The sequence below is a fragment of the Sus scrofa genome, chromosome 1 (assembly GCF_000003025.6).
Source record: "Sus scrofa isolate TJ Tabasco breed Duroc chromosome 1, Sscrofa11.1, whole genome shotgun sequence".
Taxonomy (NCBI): Eukaryota; Metazoa; Chordata; class Mammalia; order Artiodactyla; family Suidae; genus Sus; species Sus scrofa.
In genome coordinates this window covers 27,394,346-27,414,983 of record NC_010443.5, presented here as the reverse complement: position 1 = coordinate 27,414,983, position 20,638 = coordinate 27,394,346, and the positions used below count along the sequence as shown (strand labels likewise).

The 20,638-nt window shown below is 41.8% G+C and overlaps 1 protein-coding gene across 3 annotated transcripts in view; it reads right to left on the bottom strand.

The window, feature by feature from the left end:
- The window catches only part of MAP3K5 (mitogen-activated protein kinase kinase kinase 5), a 220,358-nt gene that overhangs the window by 185,517 nt on the left and 14,203 nt on the right, over nt 1-20,638 (bottom strand). Inside the window, exon 1 of one of the 3 annotated variants that reach the window (XM_021072516.1) lies at nt 5,524-8,569. The exons of the other annotated variants lie outside the window; for them this stretch is intronic. The gene's annotated coding sequence lies outside the window, so the exon portion shown is untranslated. Of the gene's footprint in view, nt 1-5,523; nt 8,570-20,638 lie in introns of those variants that run through there. 3 annotated transcript variants of the gene reach the window in all.

Sequence of the window (20,638 nt, the reverse complement as noted above, 5' to 3'; positions counted from 1 at the left end):
ATGACCTGCTTGCTTCTTCCTTCCATCCAACAAACATAAAAATATCCAAAAGCCTCCAGTGTAGAAATGTGTTGGCAATTATAGCCTGCGGGTGCTGAATTAAACAATCCTTCCCCACCCTGCTCAACAATCAAACGGTAATGTTTTATGAAGCTTGAAAATGTGACCTCAGCCTAGAAGGGCTGTGAACACTGCTTGGGAAGGAAACAGGGTGTTGTTACAGTTCTTGTTTTCTGGCTTGGAGTATCATTTCCCAGCCCAGGCTGCTAAAGAAGGGATGTGGTTATATAGAAAGTAGCTTTAGGTTTGCATTCTTGTAATCCAACCCACCAAATCTGTAAAATATCAAAAACATACTGACTTAAAAGAAAAGGCTAAGCCACTCCCCTTTTCAGAAGGTTGCCACCCTAGAAATACAGGTGAATCCTTAGTGTGGTTATGCCTTGGTAGAATCCCAGTGACCATGGTAATCACTGGGGTTCTGGCTTAATCTACGAAATTCATGAAAACGCCTCCACTATTAAAGTCACCTCTATCTACTTTTTTTCTTTTTTTTTTCTTTTTTTTTTTTTGGTCTTTTGCCTTTTTTTTTTTTTAGGGCTAAACCCGCGGCATATGGAGGTTCCCAGGCTAGGGGTCGAATCGGAGCTGCAGCCACAGGCCTACACCACAGCCACAGCAACAGAGGATCTGAGCTGTGTCTGTGACCTTCACCACAGCTCATGGCAACGCAGGATCCTTAACCCACCAAGCAAGGCCAGGGATCGAACCTGCAACCTCATGGTTCCTAGTTAGATTCATTTCTGCTTCGCCATGACGGGAATTCCACCTCTACTTACTTTTAATTTATCTTTTTCAGTGTGCTTCATACCTTCCAAGAAAGATTTGTATCTTCATTCCCTGCCTCCCTTCATCCCTCCATTTCCCCTTCTTTATCTTCCTCAATCATTCAATTATTCCACAAATTTTTTTTTTGGTCTTTTGTCTTTTTAGGGCCACACCCGCAGCATATGGAGGTTCCCAGGCTAGGGGTTGAATCAGAGCTACAGCTGCCTGCCTACACCACAGCTCACGGCAACACCAGATCCTTAACCCACTGAGCAAGGCCAGGGATCAAACCCGCAACCTCATGGTTCCCAGTCGGATTCGTTTCCACTGTGCCATGATGAGAACTCCCTATTGCACAATTTTTTAAGCACCTACCATGCCCCACACATGGTTCTAGGCACTGAGGCTACTGAGCTGAATAAGTCAACATCTGTGTTCTCAGGCACTTCCAGTCTAGAGGGGAAGCAGAGTTTTAAACAAATCAATTATCAATCACATCGATAAGGGCTGTATTAGAAATAGGGACAGAGCAGAGGACGCAATAAGGCAAGAGAGACCAGGTCTTCCTGAGGAGGAGGGAGAGGGAGGGGAGGGTGGGAGAAGTGGGGAGGGTTGTTACATACGACATTTCAGCTGCATTCTGAAGTGTGGTTTCACCGAAGGAACGAGAGGAAGGGCCCTCTAGACAGAGGAACTAATGCAAAAGCAGAGCTGTGAAAGGGGAGAAGTTCAGCGTGGCTGGGCCAGCAGCTGGAGGCAACGAAAGTAGCAGTCAGGGAGAAGCATAAGGGTTTGAGGACCCGGGTTCAAGTCACAGTGTAGGCTTGCATTTATTTATTTATTTATTTAGTCTTTTTAAGGCTGCACCCGCAGCATGTGGAAGGTCCCAGGCTAGGGGTCTAATCAGAGCTGCTGCTGCCGACCCACACCACAGCTCATGGCAACACCAGATCCTTAACCCACTGAGCAAGGCCAGGGATCGAACCTGCAACCTCGTGCATACTAGTCTGGTTTGTTACTGCTGAGCCACGACGGGTACTCCCCCAGTGTAGAGTTTTAGAAGGTGGCTCTGCTCCCACTGCCTGGTACACATTCCTTTCAGATCTCGGCAGGGTTCCTTCATGTCATTCAGGCTCTGTCTCCACACCACCTCCATATAATTCTTGCCCCTCCGTTTACACCCCCTGGCTCTAGCCCTATGCTGTCTTCTTTTTATTTCATAGTACTTATCCCAACCGGGATCCATTATTTGTTTACTTGTCTGCTTGTTTATTGAGTGACATTTTCTTGAGACACACTGCAGGACCACAAATGCTGTATAAAAGAATACCTACATTTTCATTTTTTTGTATGTGGGAAGCCTATATTTAAATAATTCTGAGTCGCCAACACATAAAGCAGTAATAGAGGCCTTTTTGCTTTTTTTTTTTTTTTCTGTGAACACTGAATTTACTTTTCCTTCCTGTAAAATTATACAAACCCCATGTTAGGCAGCAGCAGTGCTGACCGCTGGCTTTCTATAACCAGAGAGGCTGGCATGGGGTACTCAGATGAATGGATGAATAAGGAAAAAGGTATCAAAGAAAAATTAAACTTTCATTAGACATACTCATCAGAGAACTCATTTTATAGAACTTAGAGACTTCCTTCATACCTTGAAATATCTGAATATATGCTTTTTTTTTTTTTTTTTTTTTTTTTTTTGGCCATGCCCAAAGCATGTGGAAATTCCCAGGCCTGAGACTGAATCGGAGCTATAGCAGTGACAAAGAGTCACATCAGTGACAATACCAAATCCTTAACCTCTAAGCCAACAGGGAACTCCCCCTGAATATATTTTTTTCTTCATTTTTTAAAGTTTTATTGATGTATGGTTGGCTTACAATGTTATGATAATTTCTGCTGTGCGACAAAGAGATGCGGGTACACATGTACACGCATCCATTCTTTTTCAGATTCTTTTCCCATATAGATTATCACAGAATATTGGGTAGGGTTCCCTGTGCCAAACAGCAGGTCCCTGTTGGCCAGTCATTCCATATATCACAGTGTGCATATACCAATTCCAAACACCCAGTCCATCCCTGCCCCCCAATCTGTCCCCTTTGCTAACTGTAAGTTTATTTTCAAAGTCTGTTAAGTCTGTTTCTGTTATACAAATAAGTTCATACATATCCTTTTTTTAGATTCCACATGTAAGTGATATCATACAATGTTTGTCTTTCACTAACTTCACTTAGTATGATAATCTCTAGGTCTGTCCCTGTTGGTACAAATGACATTTTTTCATTTTTACAGCTGAGTAATATTCCATTATGTATATGTACCACATCATCTTTATCTATTCCTCTGTGGATGGACATTTAGGTTGCTTCCATATCTTGGCTATTGTAAACAGTGCTACAATGAACACTGGGGTGCATGTATCTTTTTGAATTATGGTTTTCACCAGGAAACTCCCCCTGAATATATTTTAGATATAAAACAGAGAACATAAAAATGAAACCATTTAAAGTGGTAAAGTAGTCATGAGTGTTATATAAAAGTATTGGAACTAAAGTAATAGCCTTTGTGTAACTAACTAATGCCCATTTTAATAAGGCACCCAAAGTAAGAGTTTATTTAAATATTTTAGTACATTAGGTACTTTAGTAATTTAGGAGCAAATATTATTTTGATTCTACTTTTACTTAAATACCCTAAAAACTGATGTCCTTACATCACACTAAAATTTAAAATTAAATAATCTGCAGGCATTTTAAAAGTAAGCTTCTTTGCCCCTGCAAAGTTTATTCTTACATAATATTTTAAAGCACTGGAAAAAAGTCATTACATAACAAAGCTTTGGAATTTTCCAGTCGCTTTTATTATTTTGATTAATTTTTATATTTTATGATGTCTTATAACCTTATAAGATGAAAACTGAGCCAAATGAAAACAGCCTCTGACTTTACGCTGCATCTATAGCTCTCTGAGGCATTCTTCCAGGATTCTAAGCTACTACTATGACTAATAATACCTTCTGCTTCCCATTAAAAAAAAAAAACAAAAAAAAACCATAGACTCTGACCACCCCTTTCACAATTTTAATAGGCATATCAAATAATTTTTGTAGTTAGAGCAGTCAGCCTAGATCCATAGATTTTGGAAGCAAACATTTTTACCCCTCCCTTACTTGAGCCTAGAAAAATCAAATACACAGAGACTAGCAGGAAGCAACTGGCAAATTGATAAGTTAAGGCTTTGTTTATACTCTAATAATTTATAAGTAATCAAATCAGGTTTAAGTGTTTAAGTGCCTTGATTAAAACTGTTAGTTCCCTCTGAGAAAATAAAAATATTTTGAGTTTTTGCACATCTTACATTCATGGTAGGAATCCTATTTTTCGCTTATGTTTCTACGTGCCACACCTTTGTTAAGCAGAGGCTTATGAAAGTAAATTGGTCTCCATGTAGCCTTACTGACTTGTTCATTCAATAAATATTTATTGAATCAGTCTTACATGGCAGGTGCCAGGCTGAACGATAGGGACAAAGATGAATAAGAGGTTGATTCATGAAGGTGCCCTAGTTCCCACTGCCGAAGGCAGGAATCAGTAACAAAAGTCTACATTGTAACCTAAGAATAACGTGGTCCTGAGATGATCTTTAAAGAAGAAAGTTTCCTAAAGTAGCCAGTGTATAAAACCTACACATAAAGCACAAGTTTGAGGATGCAAAAGACTATCCATACACAAACTATCCCCTATTTTTGAAGAGCAGGCCGTATGCACTATTATCATGGAAGAAGTCGGTAGAACTTTAAAGGAGAAATGAACAGAAGCTAAAACAACATTTTTATACATGTTTAAGTTACTGAGGCAGGGACTGAATCTTGAAAGTCTTTACCTAAACTTTTCTGTGTCTACAGGGACCAAATGAATGCAGTAAGCCACGAAAGGGGGCTACCATCACTGCCTAACTTTGAATCCTGTTCTGATGGGCACCAGGGACAGCAGGATAGGAAGCACATGGGACAATTCAATCAGTCCTCTGTCATTTGCGGAGAAGAGTGATACGGCACTTTTAAATGGTATCCGAATGGGATATTCCAATTGCCAGAAAATCGCATGAACATATCAGGCGAAAACAGCAAATTATAGTCAGCAGTCAATAACATATAATTGTCACCAGTCCATTTTTTCCCCCTTCCAAAAACAATGAAGGATTTAAAGGCAGTTAAGACTAGTAACTTAGGAGTTCCTGTGGTGGCTCAGTGGAAAAGAATCTGACTAGCATCCATGAGGATGAAAGTCCCATCCCTGGCCTTGTTCAGTGAGTTAAGGGTCCAGCGTTGCCATGAGCTGTGGCGCAGGTCACAGATGCAGCTCAGATCTGGTGTTACTGTGGCTGTGGTGTAGGCCGGCAGCTACTGCTCTGATTCAACCCCTACCCTGGGAATCCACATGCTGTGGATGCAGCCCTAAAAGGACCCCAAAAAAAGACTAGTAAATCTTACACTAAATTTCAAGGCACGTGCCATTGTACATATTGATCAGCTTTCCTTTTTAGTCATGATCAACAACTAGAACAAAAGGCTTTTCTGAATAAAGCTCTAACATAAGGTATTGCTCATGAAAACGATCAAATCATTAAGCCATATATGTTCAATGCATTGAATTCATGGCACTATTTGTTTACTCAAGAAATACTTACCAGACAATTACTACAGGTGAGCATCAGGGACACAAAAATGAAGAAAACTGGCCTTAATCTCACTTTAAAAACTAACAGTCTCAGCAGGGAGGCCAATCAGGAAAATGCAGCAGAAGCCAGCAGCAGCGGGCACTGGGGGAGACAGGAGAGGGAGTTACCAACTGCCCCTGTGGGGTGCCTGAGGAGAGGTTTACAGAGCTGACCTCTCAGAGGATGCAAAGGAACTCCCCAGGAATCGAGGGTAGTGAATTCCAGGCAGGAAGGAGGAAGGAGCCTAGAAGAATGGGTCCCATTTTCCCAAGTCGCTGGGTCTAGCAACTACCAGCACAGTAACACTAAAGAACTTAACAGGGGGAAAAATAAAATAGCAAATGGAAAATGATATAGGCACACAAAAATGGAGAGATCCCTGAGCTTGATTTATTAGAGAAACCATCCTAATATGGGTGAATCTAGGTCCACTCACAGGGCTTACGAGAGGGAGCTGAAGTGGAGGCAGATGGATGCCCAACCGGGGCAGACTTTGCATGCCGTGCTAAACAGGTTGAGCTTCCTCCTGCAGCTGGTCAGGAGCCCTCAGCAAGAAACTGCGCTGGTTAGAAAGCCGTTTCCTAGCAACTACTCAGACAGCAAAAAAGAGGAGCGATGGAGAAGGAAGGTAAGAAAGGTGAGCTACCAAACGGCCCTTTGAGAGCAAAGGCAGATAGAATGAAAGCATTTGGGGAAGACCACCTGGATCAGCAATTCTACCCCAAACTAAAGATCACCTGTTTTTTACTCACCAATAAAGGAAACAAAAGAATTTTAAAAATTAACTCTTCAACTTCTTTAAGTTTAAAATCCATGACCTTAAAAGAAGGGAGGCAAAGACTTCTGGTTTCTGATTTTAGCAGAGGGGAGCACTGTCTGTTTCCAGTAAGGGGCAAAAATAAGAAAGGAAAATCTATACTGATAGCCCAGCCAGAGAAGCACTGCAAGAAAGAGGCAGAGTAGCAAATGGGGAGGTGGGTGGAGATGGGAAAGAGCAAAGAGAACAACTGGCTTTGTATGGTTAAAGCTGGACACAGTTTGTGCACCAAATAGAAGAACCAATGCTTCTGCCAAATATAAACAGTACATTTGATAGGACACACAGCCAAGAACTGTCTGCCCATGTTTGCACATGACTCTCAGGTGTTCTGTGAGCAAAGATTAGAAAGAAAAGTTGGCGCATGCTCCTCACTGGTTCAGCCAGCCGTGGATGGTGCCAGAAATAAGGCAGAGAATGGGGGTGGAGGGGGCAAGATAAAGCAGGTGGAGGGCTTCGAGCAGGAAAAGGACAAAGGAAAAGTAAACTTCTGGTTGAGTTTCTGAAGCCAAGTAAGGGGAACGCAGCAAGGGGAATTACTCAAGAGAAAGTACCTCCTGTACTGTGTCTTTATCTCTTTGGAAACTTTAATGCCGCTGCAAACCTCCCTGCAGGTTGCCTGCAGATTAAACCAATTCATAAAATACATGCCCATATCTGCACCTGACCTTCGGGTAAGGTCTCTTGCCCTTCCTCTTCTCAGCTCCTTGGGTAGCTCCCTGGGTAGCGGCCATTGCTACCACTTGGTCCTCTCTGTGACCCTACTCCTTCACTGCCTTGCTTTTTGCACAGACAGAGGGGGAGAAAATGACAAAGCCTGTCTATTTTCAAGGCCAAGATGGAGTAATGAATCTCGGACGCATGTTAGTGTACATAGGGTTTTTTTTTTTTTTTTTTTTTTTTTTTTGGTCTTTTTAGGGCCCACCCACAGCATATGGAGGCTTCCAGGCTCGGGGTCGAATCAGAGCTACAGCTGCCAGCCCCACAGCCACAGCCACACCAGATCTGAGGAGCATCTGCAACCTACATCACTGCATCCGTCAATGCCACATCCTTAACCCATTGAGTGAAGCCAGGGATCGAACCTTCATCCTCATGGATGTTCGTCAGATTCGTTTCCACAGAGCCACAATGGGAACTCCAGTTTACACAGATGTTTACAAAGATTTAATCTCCACTTTTTTTCATATAATGATTCAGTGACGATCTGAAGTCCTTGATATAAAAACAGGATTTTCACAAAATTGTTCACTGCCTTGTCCACTTCAAGCAGCATCCAGGACAGATCTTCAGCTGTCCGGTCTCTGTTCAACCATCTCATCTCAGTAGACCCAAATACTCTGGGAAACAGGTCAGCTCTCAAGCACATGTTGTTCTAGTGGACAACACAAAGTCTCAGGATGGTATTTTGACAGTAAATGTTCTACCAGCCCCATTTGTAGAGAAAAAAATCATAGGGGCAAAAAAATGTTTTCCATGCAAAGCATGTTCTTGCTGAATCCATTTGGGTACCTGGTCTTTTGAGTTTTAATTGCTTCTTTCTCAAACTTCAATGACTCTACTTGAGGCGCAGGCTACTCTCCGTGACTCAGCTACTCTCCGTGACTCAGCTACTAGGTGCCAGCGAAGCAGGCAAAGAGCTACTGACGGGTGATCAGCCCCCTGCATGTGCGCCCAGCCACGTGATGTGCAGAAGAAGCAAGACCATTCATGTGTTTCCAAAGATGGGCACTGTCGATCTTTAGCCCCAGGCTGCACATGCCCACTGCTCCACAGAGAAATCCCTCTCCTCTTGTGACTAGATGCTCACTGTAACTGCTTTCACCAAAAGAATGCAGCATGCACATGTCCTGAGAATTCTGAGACCAAAGCATAAGAGAACTAACAGCTGCCACTTCCTTCTTCCGAGAATGCTCACTCATGAAACACTCCCTCTCAGAATGCAAAACCCCATGTGGGAAGTCCAACCTGGCCGAGTGGAGAGGCCACGAGGAGAACTGAGGCCCCTGCAGAGAGCCTGCACCAACTTCCCGAGATAAGAATGAGCCCTCTTGGCCAGCCTGGCCCAGTCCAATCACCACATGGCTGCAGACCCAACCAAGTGCATAAGAAATGGAAGAACCAGAGTTCCCGTCGTGGCTCGGTGGTTAACAAATCCGACTGGAAACCATGAGGTTTCGGGTTCGATCCCTGGCCTTGCTCAGTGGGTTAGGGATCTGGCATTGCCGTGAGCTGTGGTGTAGGTTGCAGATGCAGCTCCAATCCCCGGGTTGCTGTGGCTGTGGCTGTGGCCGGTGGCTACAGCTCCGATTGGACCCCTAGCCTGGGAACCTCCCTACGCCGTAGGAGCGGCCCAAAAAATGGCAAAAAGACAAAAAAAAAAAAAAAAAAAAAAAAAGAAAGAAAGAAATGGAAGAACCGCCCAGCTGAACCTAGTCAACCCTAGTAAATTGTGAGTGATATAACAGGTTGCTGTCAAAAGCCACGGCACTTTGTAGGGCTTGTTACGCAGCCAACAGGAAAATGAAACAGATTTCTCAAAAAAATATGTCAACACTGTGATAATATAAATGTTGCCCACTCCTTGCATGTTTAGCTCTCTGTCAATTCTCACAATTCTTCACAAAGCGTAAATATAGGCCTTCTCATGGGCAGAGAGGGTATGCGAGGCAGAAGTGAAACTCAAAGCAGACCTCCTAATCCTAAGCATGTGTTCTTCTACCGCATCTCAAGAGCTGAAACGTGTGAACCCTTTGGGGTCATCTCTCAGCTCCCTGCAAATCTGTCACTTTGGGCACCACTTTTGCCTCACATCTGCTTCCAGAATCATGTCCCTCTCCCAGCCCAGGTAGCAGAGAACTTTTTAAACAGTATCCTAAAGGCAGGAGTCATTGGTAGGAACCTCCACAACCAAAATCAAAGTTAGGAAGCAATATGACAATGAAGCAGAAGCACAACTAAGAGCCTCTTGGTAGATTCACACCTCAGATAAAGTATTGGATTAAATGGCCTCTAAAGTCCTTTTTATGCCAGCAGTCTCTGACCTGCCAGGCACTGTGCAACGCTACTTGCATGCAAAATCCCATTGAACCTTCTCAGGAGACCTATAAGGCAGTGACGGCTTTGACCTCCATCTCAGAGATGAGAAAATAAGGCTTAGAGAAGTAAGGACCCAGAAACAGAAAGTGGCAGGGTCAAGGCTCAAGCTCAGAGGTGTATCCGAGCTGAAGTCCACGTTTCCCTCATTACAATACATGACTTCTCTCTGTTCTCGAGGAAGACATGATTTTTTTTTTTTCTAGTCCTCTGATCAGTGGAGATAACAATCCACTGAACATTCCAGGAAATGGCTCCTGTCCCTGAAAAGTCCTCCCAGCTGCACCACAGGTCATGAAGTGGTCAAGAGTCTACCTGGTACAGCATACAACCCAGGAAGCTGCAGCTGAAGTCAGGACCCCTACCCCCCCTCAGCAGAGGAGTCAGAGCTTGTCCAGAAAAATACCTCACCTGCAGATCCACACCAGCTGTTCCCAAGAGCCTGTTTCTGAGTTGACGCTCTGGTTTCCCGTTCAGAACAAAGCCAAGCAATAACTCAGCAAAGAATTGTCCAGAAGAATGACCTCTGGGATCACTTCACAACTTAAAAACAAACACAGCCGGGCACCACTGGTCTCATAGCCAAGCAGGTCAAGTTTGCTGTTTCAAACATCCACACCTGCTTTGCCTCGGTTCACCCATGGTAATGGACTGGCTGATTGATTACTGGCGTTTTTGACTGAGACCCTTCATTACCAGACACAGCAGTCAACAACTGGGTTTGGGAGTACAAGGTATAGGATATCTGGCTCAACTAGACAGGTTGGAATGTGTGGTTGGTGACAGAGGTCATTAAAAGATTTGCAGAAATGGGAGTTCCCTTTGTGACACAGTGGAAACAAATCCGACTAACCCAAGAGGATGGGGGGTTCGATCCCTGGCCTTGCTCAGTGGGTCGGGGATCCAGCATTGCCGTGAGTGGCAGTATAGATCGAAGACCTGGCTTGGATCTGGCATTGCTGTGGCTGTATGTAGGCCAGCAGCTGTAGCTCTAATTTGACCCCTAACTTGGGAACTTCCATGGGCCACTGGTGCGGCCCTAAAACACACACACACAAAAAAAAAGATTTACAGAGCAGAGAGCATGTCATTGCGATGGCTCGAGTCAAAGTAACAATTCAGACAAGATTTCACATAAGACCAACATAAGACAATCTCAGGCAATTTAACTCTAATAAACTCTATTTCTCCATCTAATACCTTAACACCAAGATATTGAGTCTGCAAAACACAGAGTGCTAAACCACTCACCTTGGAAATATTTACAGACTTGGAGTACTTCTAGAAAGAGCATGAACCAATGAGCATGTTATAGGAAAATGAATGTTTCAGTATGTTTTTTTTTTTTCACAAAAATCAGATTTTCTATGTTTTGTATAAGAAATCAAATCACAAGGAAGAAGTTTATCACCACAGTAACCTGTTCAAGAACTATTTTGACTTTTTACATTTAAGTATTCAGATTTTAGGCAATAAGCAGATAAAGGTAATTAGTGATTCCTTACTTATTCTGAATCAGATTCTACTAACATCCCTAATTCTGACAGGTGCCAAACCCACGAGAAGGAAGAACAAAAGGAAGGAAGGGAAGAAGAAAAGGAGATGGAGAGAAATAAAGGAGGAAAAGACGTGGAGGGGGGGTTCCCATCATGGCTCAGTGGTTAGCAAATCCGCCTAGGAACCATGAGGTTGCGGGTTTGATCCCTGGCCTTGCTCAGTGGGTTAAAGGACCCGGCGTTGCCACAAGCTATGGTGTAGGTTGCAGACGTGGCTCGGCTCAGATCTGGCATTGCTGTGGCTGTGGCATAGTCCGGCGACTATAGCTCCGATTAGACCCCTAGCCTGGGAACCTTCATATGCCACGGGTGCAGCCCTAAAAAGACATTAAAAAAAAAAAAAAAAAAAAAAAAAAAAGGAAGGGAGGAAAGAAGGGAGAGAGAGAGGACATGTAATCTGTCAACCCCTGGGTATGTTATATGACAATAAATGTTATATGACATGCAATCTATGGTTCAATGATCAGTTCAACAGTCAATAAATGAAGAGCAAAACTTGAGACTTGCTGTCATAAAAGCCAAGAAAGGTAAGAGAAACAGGAAGGGAAACATTTTAAAGAGAAAGTAAAGGTGGCTATCAGGGACAGTTTAAAATGGTAAGAAGACCCAACTATCTTTTTTGCAGAAATGAACAAGCCTCAGATACATGTGGCAGTGCAAAAAGAACCAAAATAGCCAGAACAGTCTTGAAAAAGAAGAACAAAGCTGGAGGTCTCACACTTCCTTTTCAAAGTTCCTTCCTTTATACAAAGCTCAAGTAATCAAGATTATGTAATAGCTGTATGTTTATAAGAATAAACATACAGATCAATGGAATGGAACTGAGAAACAAATTTATACATTTATAATCACTGATTTCTTTCTTTCTTTCTTTTTTGTCTTTTTAGGGCTGCACCCACATAGGAGTCGAAGAAGAGCTGTAGCCGCCAGCCTACACCACAGCCATGGCCGTACCAGATCCAAGCTGTGTCTGTGACCTACACCACAGTTCACTACAGGGGATGCCGGATCCATAACCCACTGAGTGAGGCCAGGAATTGAACCTTCGTCCTCATGGATACTACTTAGATTCGTTTCCACTGAGCCATGATGGGAACTCTGTATAGTCAATTGATTTTTGACAAGAGTGCCAAGAAAATTCAATGGCGAAAGAATGAATGGTCTTTTCAATAAATGGTACCGACACTATTGGATATTCACATGCAATGGAATGAAGGTGGACACCTACTTCGCATGATATAAAAAAATTAACTCAAAATGGAACAATGACCTATAATCAAGAGCAAAAACTATACAACTCTTGGAAGAAAATATAGGTGTAAACCAACATGACCTCAGATTGGGCAACAGTTTCTAATGTAAGACACCTAAAGTGTAAGGGGCAAAATAAAAAATAAATTGAACTTTATCAAAATTTAAAACTTTTGTGCTTCAAAGGATACTATCAAGAAAATGAAAAAAAAACACAAAATGGTAGAAAATATTTGCAAATCATATGTCTGATAAGGGACTTATATGGAGACTACGTAAAGAACTATTACAACTCAACAATAAAAAGATGAATTTTAAAATGGGCAAAAGATATGAGGAGACAGTTCTCCAAAAAAGATATGCAGATGCCCATAAGCACATGTTCAACATCATTAGTCATTTGGAAAATGCAAGTCAAAACCACAAAGAGGTACCACTGTTACCACCCACTAGAAAGGCTAGAATGAAAAAGACAGACCTAACATGCACTGGTAAGGGTGGATTTACACTGGAGTCCTCATTCATTGGTGGTGGTATCAGAATATGGTGTAGCCACTTTAGAAAATGTTTTAGTGGTTCTTCAAAAAGTTTAGTTAACATATGAACCAGCAATTCCACTCCTAGGTATACAATTAAGGGACTTGAAAACATATGCCCACCCCAAAACTTGTAAATAAATGTTCACTATAGATTTATTCACAGTAGTCAAAAACCTGAAACAACCCAAACGTCCATCAATTGATGAATAAGCAAAATATGTTATATACCCATATAATGGAACCGTGTTCAGCCAGAAAAAGGAATGAAATATTGACACTTGGTTACAACATGGATGAAACTTGGAAACATTATGCAGAGCCAGTCACAAAATGCCACATGCTGTATGATTCCATTTATATGAAATATCTGAAAAAGCAAATTCATAGAGACCAAAAACAGTAGTTGCCAGGGGCTGGGGAGAAGAGGACATGGGGAGTGATGGCTAATGGGTACAGGGTTTATTTTTGAGATGACAAAAACATGCTGGAATTAAATATGGATGATGGTTGCACACTTGGTGCGTCTACTAAAAAGGTGAATTTTATGGTATAGGTTATATCCCAATTTTAAAAAGATTTACAAAAATAGAAGAGAGAACTATACAGAAATGGGTTAGAGCAACAGTAAACAAACAAATGAAAAACAAATAGGAAACCAAAGAGTAAGACCAGCACCTGAGTATCCTGTGGGCAGAGACCATGTCCTAGCCGCCTTCTGTCTCCAAAGTCTGGCACATGACACAGACCCAACCAATGTTGGGTGAATGAACGAATGTATGAATGAGTAAACAAATGAATAAGTGAGGGAAAAAAGGGGCATCTGGAGCAGAGAGCTACTACCTACATCAATAATGCTAAGCACAACTATGTGCTACACTATAAGGAAAGTCAACGACTTTCATAAAATAAAAACTAAATGGCTGTGACTTAAGTTTGCCTCTTTCCCCAAAGGAAGGGGAGGCCATGGAGGGGATACTTTCCCTCCAAGAAATGGGCTGGGGGGCATTAGGTCAGGAAAGGAAAAAATCACTTATAGAAATAAGGGGTGCAGTTCAGACTGGCATGAACAAATATCATGTGCTATTTAAAGAAATATGTTGGAGTTCCCGTCGTGGTGCAGTGGTTAACAAATCTGACTAGGAACCATGAGGTTGTGGGTTCGATTCCTGGCCTTGTTCAGTGGGTTAAAGATCCGGCGTTGTCGCAGACACGGCTCGGATCTGGCATTGCTGTGGCTTTGGCGTAGGCCGGCAGCTACAGCTCCTGTTAGATCCCAACCTGGGAACCTCCATATGCCTGGGGAGCGGCCCTAGAAAAGACACACACACACCCCCACAAAAACTAAAGAAACACGTCTATAAGTTTCATACAGTTCACAGGTTGTTTCCTTTTGCCAATCTTGGTACCTTGGGATACAGACACATTGCTTTTCCTACATCGTTACGACAAAATTAATTCAAGATGGAGGAAGGAGTCAAGTGTGAAAAAATCTCCTGAACCTTCTAGAACAAAATACCAATGAATAATTCTCAGGTCTACACACGAAGCAAGAATCTACAATTCAAAGCAAAAGTTTAAGTCCCCAGTGACTTAGTTTGGACTATAAAAATGTGTCAGGCATTAGTATAAAATTAAACTAAACATCAAACTCAGGAAATAAGGTCATGCACTGAGGGAAATAAAGGATGGATATTCCTAATATGTATATAATTCATGATTATTTTGAAAGAATCTGGAGAAGGTTTCTGGTTTTGAAAATTGGGTGCCATTTCTCTAGGAACTAGAGAAAGGGATCAATTTCTGTAGGGAAATGAGTTTGAAGGTATCTGTCCAACCATACGCAGGTCTGGAGTATACATCGGATGGTGAAACCTACAGCTCTGGGGTCCTGAGCTAAAAAGATATAGTAAGGAGACATCTGACACCCCCAAAAAAAGGCATTTCGTCCATTTCACATGGATGAAAGGAATGAAATCCAGCTGATCTCCCCGATCGTTGCTAGAAAACTGTACCACTACATCTTGCTCCTCTGATCTTTTTATTATTATGATTACCATCATTATTATTATCAAAGAAGATTCTGTACGGTCTTGACAACTCAGTAGTTAAAAACATGTTCTCTTTGGAAATGCTATTTTAGAAAATTCAAGTTTCACCCTGAGAACTGATTTTCAAGACAAGTTTTTAAAAGATTTGACTTGGTAATGGTTTCCTATTATTAAAAAAAAAAGAAGTGAGAGGGAGAAGGAAAGAAAGAAAGAAAGGAAGGAAGGAGGGAAGGAAGAGAGGCGAAAGGGAGGCGGAGGAGGAGGAAGAAAGAGAGAGAAAGACCTTGGTCCTTGGTAAAGTCATCCTTAGGTAAACGAAACTTTTCTAAGCTTAGGTTTCTAAGGAAACGTGTTCCTCCCCTCCTACTCTGGTAAGGGTGACACAAAAGATTAACGGCATCACCAGAAACATCAACATCAACATCAGAAATAGGTATCCTTCACTGGATGCATAAAAGACAAGGCTGCAAGAAGCTGATGCCAAGATAAGCCAGTAAAACAATAGTAACTATTCAGATAAGATTTTTTTTTTTTTTGAGAGGGTGGGAGCTTCTTTCCGAATGGACAAAGATTACCAATGAATGAGCCTGCCCCATCCTGAGAGCTCTTCAAAGTAATCCAGGGTTTATACCAGTAATGTAGTCAGAATAGCCTTCCACTTGGGAGTGGTTTGGAACCCAAGGTGAAGAAAGCCTAAAAAATAATGGGAGTTTAAAAAAAAGGGGGGCGGGGTTCCCACTGTAGGTTTACAAAGCAAGATGGCACGAAGCAAAAAGATCTCTTTTAAAGAATCGATCACTTTTACTTCTAAGTGGCCACTATTGTATGCAGTCAAGTGTTTCAGGTGGCTGAGGAAATTATAAAATCATTTTTGGTCCCAGTTCTTATTCTTGAAGTTTCAAAAGCCTGTGAAATCCAGCCACTGGAGAAAGAATGAAAAACGTCTCTAGCTGAACGATCCATTTTCTTAGCAAACACTTTCACTTCCTGAACAAGTCCTTCACTTCTGTAAACTGAGTTCCGCCAGTAAAGAACTCTCTACTTAAGCTGCATCAAATTTATCTAAGTTACGGAATCTCGGAATCTCGTAAGGAAAAGCAACTCCACTTTTCACCTAATTAGAATGAGTGAGAAAACAAATACACGTAACAAAGGGTCATGCTCCGGAGTTCTTTCTGGAGGAAAGTGGCTGGGAATTTGTATTCCATGTTCCCACAGAAACAACATTAAATAACACCTGAGCCCACAAAGGCTTACTGACCTCATCCAGTCTCTGAGGCATAAACACTGCCAGGACCAGGCAAGGTCCCTCATCCCTGGAGCAGGGTGCACTGCCTGGTGCACTGCCTCCAGCAACTGCCTTTTCTTTCTGCTTCTGTCACCTACACATTTCTTTAAAGATCCCTCTTCATTATCTGCCTCCCAGGTGTTCCCCAGCAATCACTCAAGACGCTATTCGGGAAAAGTAGCACCATCTACTCCTGAAGTTGCTCTGGCAAAAGTAATCAGGAGTTTTCTAATCTCTGAGTCCAGCGAGTTCTCTGAAACATTCGACCTTCCTGACTTCCGACAAGCCCTCTTTATGTTGCTTTCAACTAGCTCACTCTGTCTTTTTCTCTCTTTTCCACTCTCTGAACGTCCCCCGTCCACTGTCCTACCTCGTGACCGTTTCTCTTCCTCACTAGTTGATGCCATCTTTAAATGCTGGTGTTTTCTCAACTCCATCTTCTTTTTATTCTACCTCCCTCTTATGGGGAGACTTGCTTATTCTCATAATTTAAAACACCTGGCACAGGAGTTCCCATCGTGGCTCAGCAGAAACGAATCTTAGTCAGATTCCATGAGGATGCAGGTTTGATCCCTGCCCTTGCTCAGTGGGTTAAGGCTCCAGCATTGCTGTGGCTGTGGCGTAGGCCAGCAGCTACAGCTCCGATTCAACCCCCAGCCTGGGAATTTCCATAACTCATGTGTGGCCCTAAAAAGACAAAAAAACAAAAACAAAAACAATCACCCGGCACATAATAAGTGCTTTCACAGTTAGACTTCAAAACCCAATTCAAATATCACCTCTGCAAAGCCTTAGCCAACCTCCTCCACACTTCCTTCTTCCCCAGAAGAATCCTCTGTCAGAGTTCCCATCATGGTTCAGCAGTAACAAACTCAATTAGTATCCATGAGGATGTGGGTTCGATCCCTGGCCTTGCTCAGTAAGTTAAAGATCCAAAATTGCGGTGAGCTGTGATGTAGGTCGCAGACATGGCTCGAGTTGCTGTGGCTGTGGCTGTGGCCTGAAGCTGCAGCTCCGATTTGACTCTTGGCCTAGGAATTTCCATATGTCACAGGTGCAGCCCTAAAAGCCAAAAAAAAAAAAAAAAAAAAAAAAAGGAAGAAGAATCCTCTGTCACTTGTGTTCTCAAAGCATCTTATATACACCTCCAGCATAGCAATCAGCACAACCTGCTCATATTTATGGGCTGGTCTCCTGCACCAGAATATGCACCCCCTCAGTGAAGGGTCCATTTCACTGAAGTCTATTCTCTAAGCATCAGTAAGTGTGGCCACTTCACGGTCAAGCACAGATCTATGGGTCGAGCACAGATACAAAAGGCCTGGGGGATGTCAAGTTCCATATAATGTGCTCTTTGCCACCTAGGAACTTAACTCACACTTAAGTAGAAAAAGCAGATAACAAAATCAATAACTAAACACAAGGAGGGGAAAAGGCAATATCCATTCACCCAATCCATCAAAAGATATCTAGTGCCTATTATGTGCCAAGCACTGTATTAGGTAATAGAGATACAGGATAAACAAGACAGACAAGGAAAAGAGACATAGAATTATGCTTTAACAATCCTTTAAAGTACCTGAAACTGTTCCTTCTAGGTCAGACCTCTCTAACAAAGGATTTCTCATTGTCCTACATCATTAGACCTGACTTTTTTGGTTTTTCCTTCTCAGTCATTTCAATATGATGCAAGCCTTATGGACCAATAGTGTTTTGTTTGTTTTGGTTTTTTTTTTTGTTTTTTTTTGTTTTTTTGTTTTTATTATCCCCTAAAGAATCAAGTAAACAAGTTAAGATGTGTTTAATGGCTTTTAGGAGGTTATTTTAAGAGGAAATAGACTAACATAAACATGCAGTAAAAAATTACACAGGTCTCAGAGAGACACTAAAAGATAGAAAGTTAAATAGTTCCACAATTATTCTTAGCTTAAACGAAAAAGAATGCAAAGCTCCAGTTCATAAATAACTATGCAATATGCTGGATTCAGGAAGGAATTTTCCTGGTGGCCACATATTAAGCACACGTTATGGCTCAAATGTTGGATAATACTTTCTTCTATAGCTAAAGAGGACAATTACAAGTCTTGAGAAGGTAACTCTCATAGACCAAATATAAAGTCATTAGAAGCATATAAGCCAGTCCAAGTCTTAAGGGAGCTTATTCTAGCATTTACACCAAGTCACTGAAAACTGAAAGCAGATTAGGGCCTTGGATTCTCCAATCACTGCTTTTTCTCTCCTTTAATGCTCTTAGAAAATCTTCTCAAATTAAGTTGGCTTATCCTCTGGCACAGAACTCTGTTTAGGGAACATGCTCTTGCTCCCCTGACAAATAAACCAAGGAGAACCAACTAAAAAGAGTGGAATTTGAAAAAAGAAAAATCAGGGCTGCTTCATACATCTGCCTCTGCAAACTTACTCTAATATGTCTAATGATATTTTCAAAGGAAAGCACACACCTAAAATAAAGGTGGCCTGGGAAATGAAGGCATGACGATATATAAATGTCATTGCACACTTTTGCCTCAAAATTCCCAAGCAGTATCACAACATAGTGCAACAGCTTTTGTGTCAACAACCCTCTTGTTTCTAAGGAGGATGTCTGGCCCTTCATGGGCTATTCCAGATTTAAAATGAATGGAGGAGTTCTTTGTTGGCCTAGTGGTTAAGGATCTGGCATAGTCACTGCTGTGGCAAGGATTTGAGCCCTGGCCAGGGAACTTCCACCTGCCATGGGTGCAGCCAAAAAATAAAAATAAAAAATAAAAATGAATGGAGTTCCTGTCGTGGCTCAGTGGTAACAAACCAGACTAGTAACCATGAGGATGCAGATTCAATCCCTGGCCTCACTCAGTGGGTTAAGTATCCGGAGTTGCCATGAGCAGTAGTCACAGACATGGTTCAGATCCTGCATTGCTGTGGCTGCGGTGTAGCCTGGCAGCCACAGCTCTAATTTGACCCCCAGCCTGGGAACTTCTATAAGTCACACATGCGGCCCTAAAAAAGGCAAAAAAAAAAAATAAAAATAAAAAATAGAACAATTTAAAAATTTAAAAATAAACAAAATTTTTAAAAATAAAAAAATGAATGGAAATAGGTAATAAGAATCTCCCAGCCTGAACAATCAAGAGATTATCCATCACAAAGAATGTTCACTATATATTTAATAAAATGAAATCTGCTTCTTTACTAAAACCTAACTAAATGCAGAGTCCTGCGCTCCATGAAGCTTGGAAACTGTGAAGTAGCACTTTCCAAAAAAGAAAAATATGTGCCAATGTTGGAGCCAAACCAGAGAGATACAGTAATATCTTAAGTTTAGTTCCAAGTGGCTAAGTGATTTGGCTGGCAGAGAAGAGAGTCACTCTCATGATATCAAGGTTTTACCTTCTCAAAGATTTCCTAAATGCACACTGAATGGTAGTCATAAATACAACCATAAAACTCCATACAAGTTACTTAAGCTCAACCATCTATAATTCTTGCCTGCCTTTTTTTTCTGACTTCTGTTGTCTTGAAGCATCTAAACTTTTAAACTTCCCATAAATTCAAGCAAGCCATACCCTAACCCTGCCATTAATGAACACTGATGAATATTTATACATTAGCAGCCTTTTTTTTTTTTTTTTTTTGTCTTTTTGCCATTTGCTGCAGCATATGGAGGTTCCCAGGCTAGGGGTCGAATCAGAGCTGTAGCTACCAGCCTATGCCAGAGCCACAGCAACGCGGGATCTGAGCCGCGTCTGCAACCTACACCACAGCTCACGGCAACGTTGGATCCTTAACCCACTGAGCAAGGCCAGGGATCAAAACTGCAACCTCATGGTTCCTAGTCAAATTCGTTAACCACTGAGCCACAATGGGAACTCCATTAGCAGCTTTTAAATGCTCCTGCAATTTGCCTTCTTAATTAGCATATCTTTGTATCTAACTCACTCTTCAAAAGAACTTTATATAGATCAGTGGAACAGGATAGAAAGCCCAGAATTAAACCCGTGCACCTACAGTCAACTAATCTATGACAAAGGAGGAAAGAATATACAATGGAGAAAGGACAGCTTGTTCCATAAGTGATGCTGGGAAAACTGGACGGCCACATGGAAAAGAATGAAATTAGAACACTCCCTAACACCACACGCAAAAATAAACTCAAAATGGATTAAAGACCTAGATATAAGGCCAGACACTATAAAACTCTTAGAGGAAAACATAGGCCAAACACTCTCCGACATAAACAACAGCAACATCTTCTCACATCCACCTCTTAGAGTAATGACAGTAACGACAAAAATAAACAAATGGGACCTAATTAAACTTAAAAGTTTCTGCACAGCAAAGGAAACCCTAAACAAAATGAAAAGACAACCCATAGAATGGGAGAAAATCTTTGCAAGAGAATCAACTGACAAGGGATTCATCTCCAAAATTTATAAACACCTGCTGCCACTCCATACCAAAAAAAACAAACAACCCCATCAAAAAACGGGCAG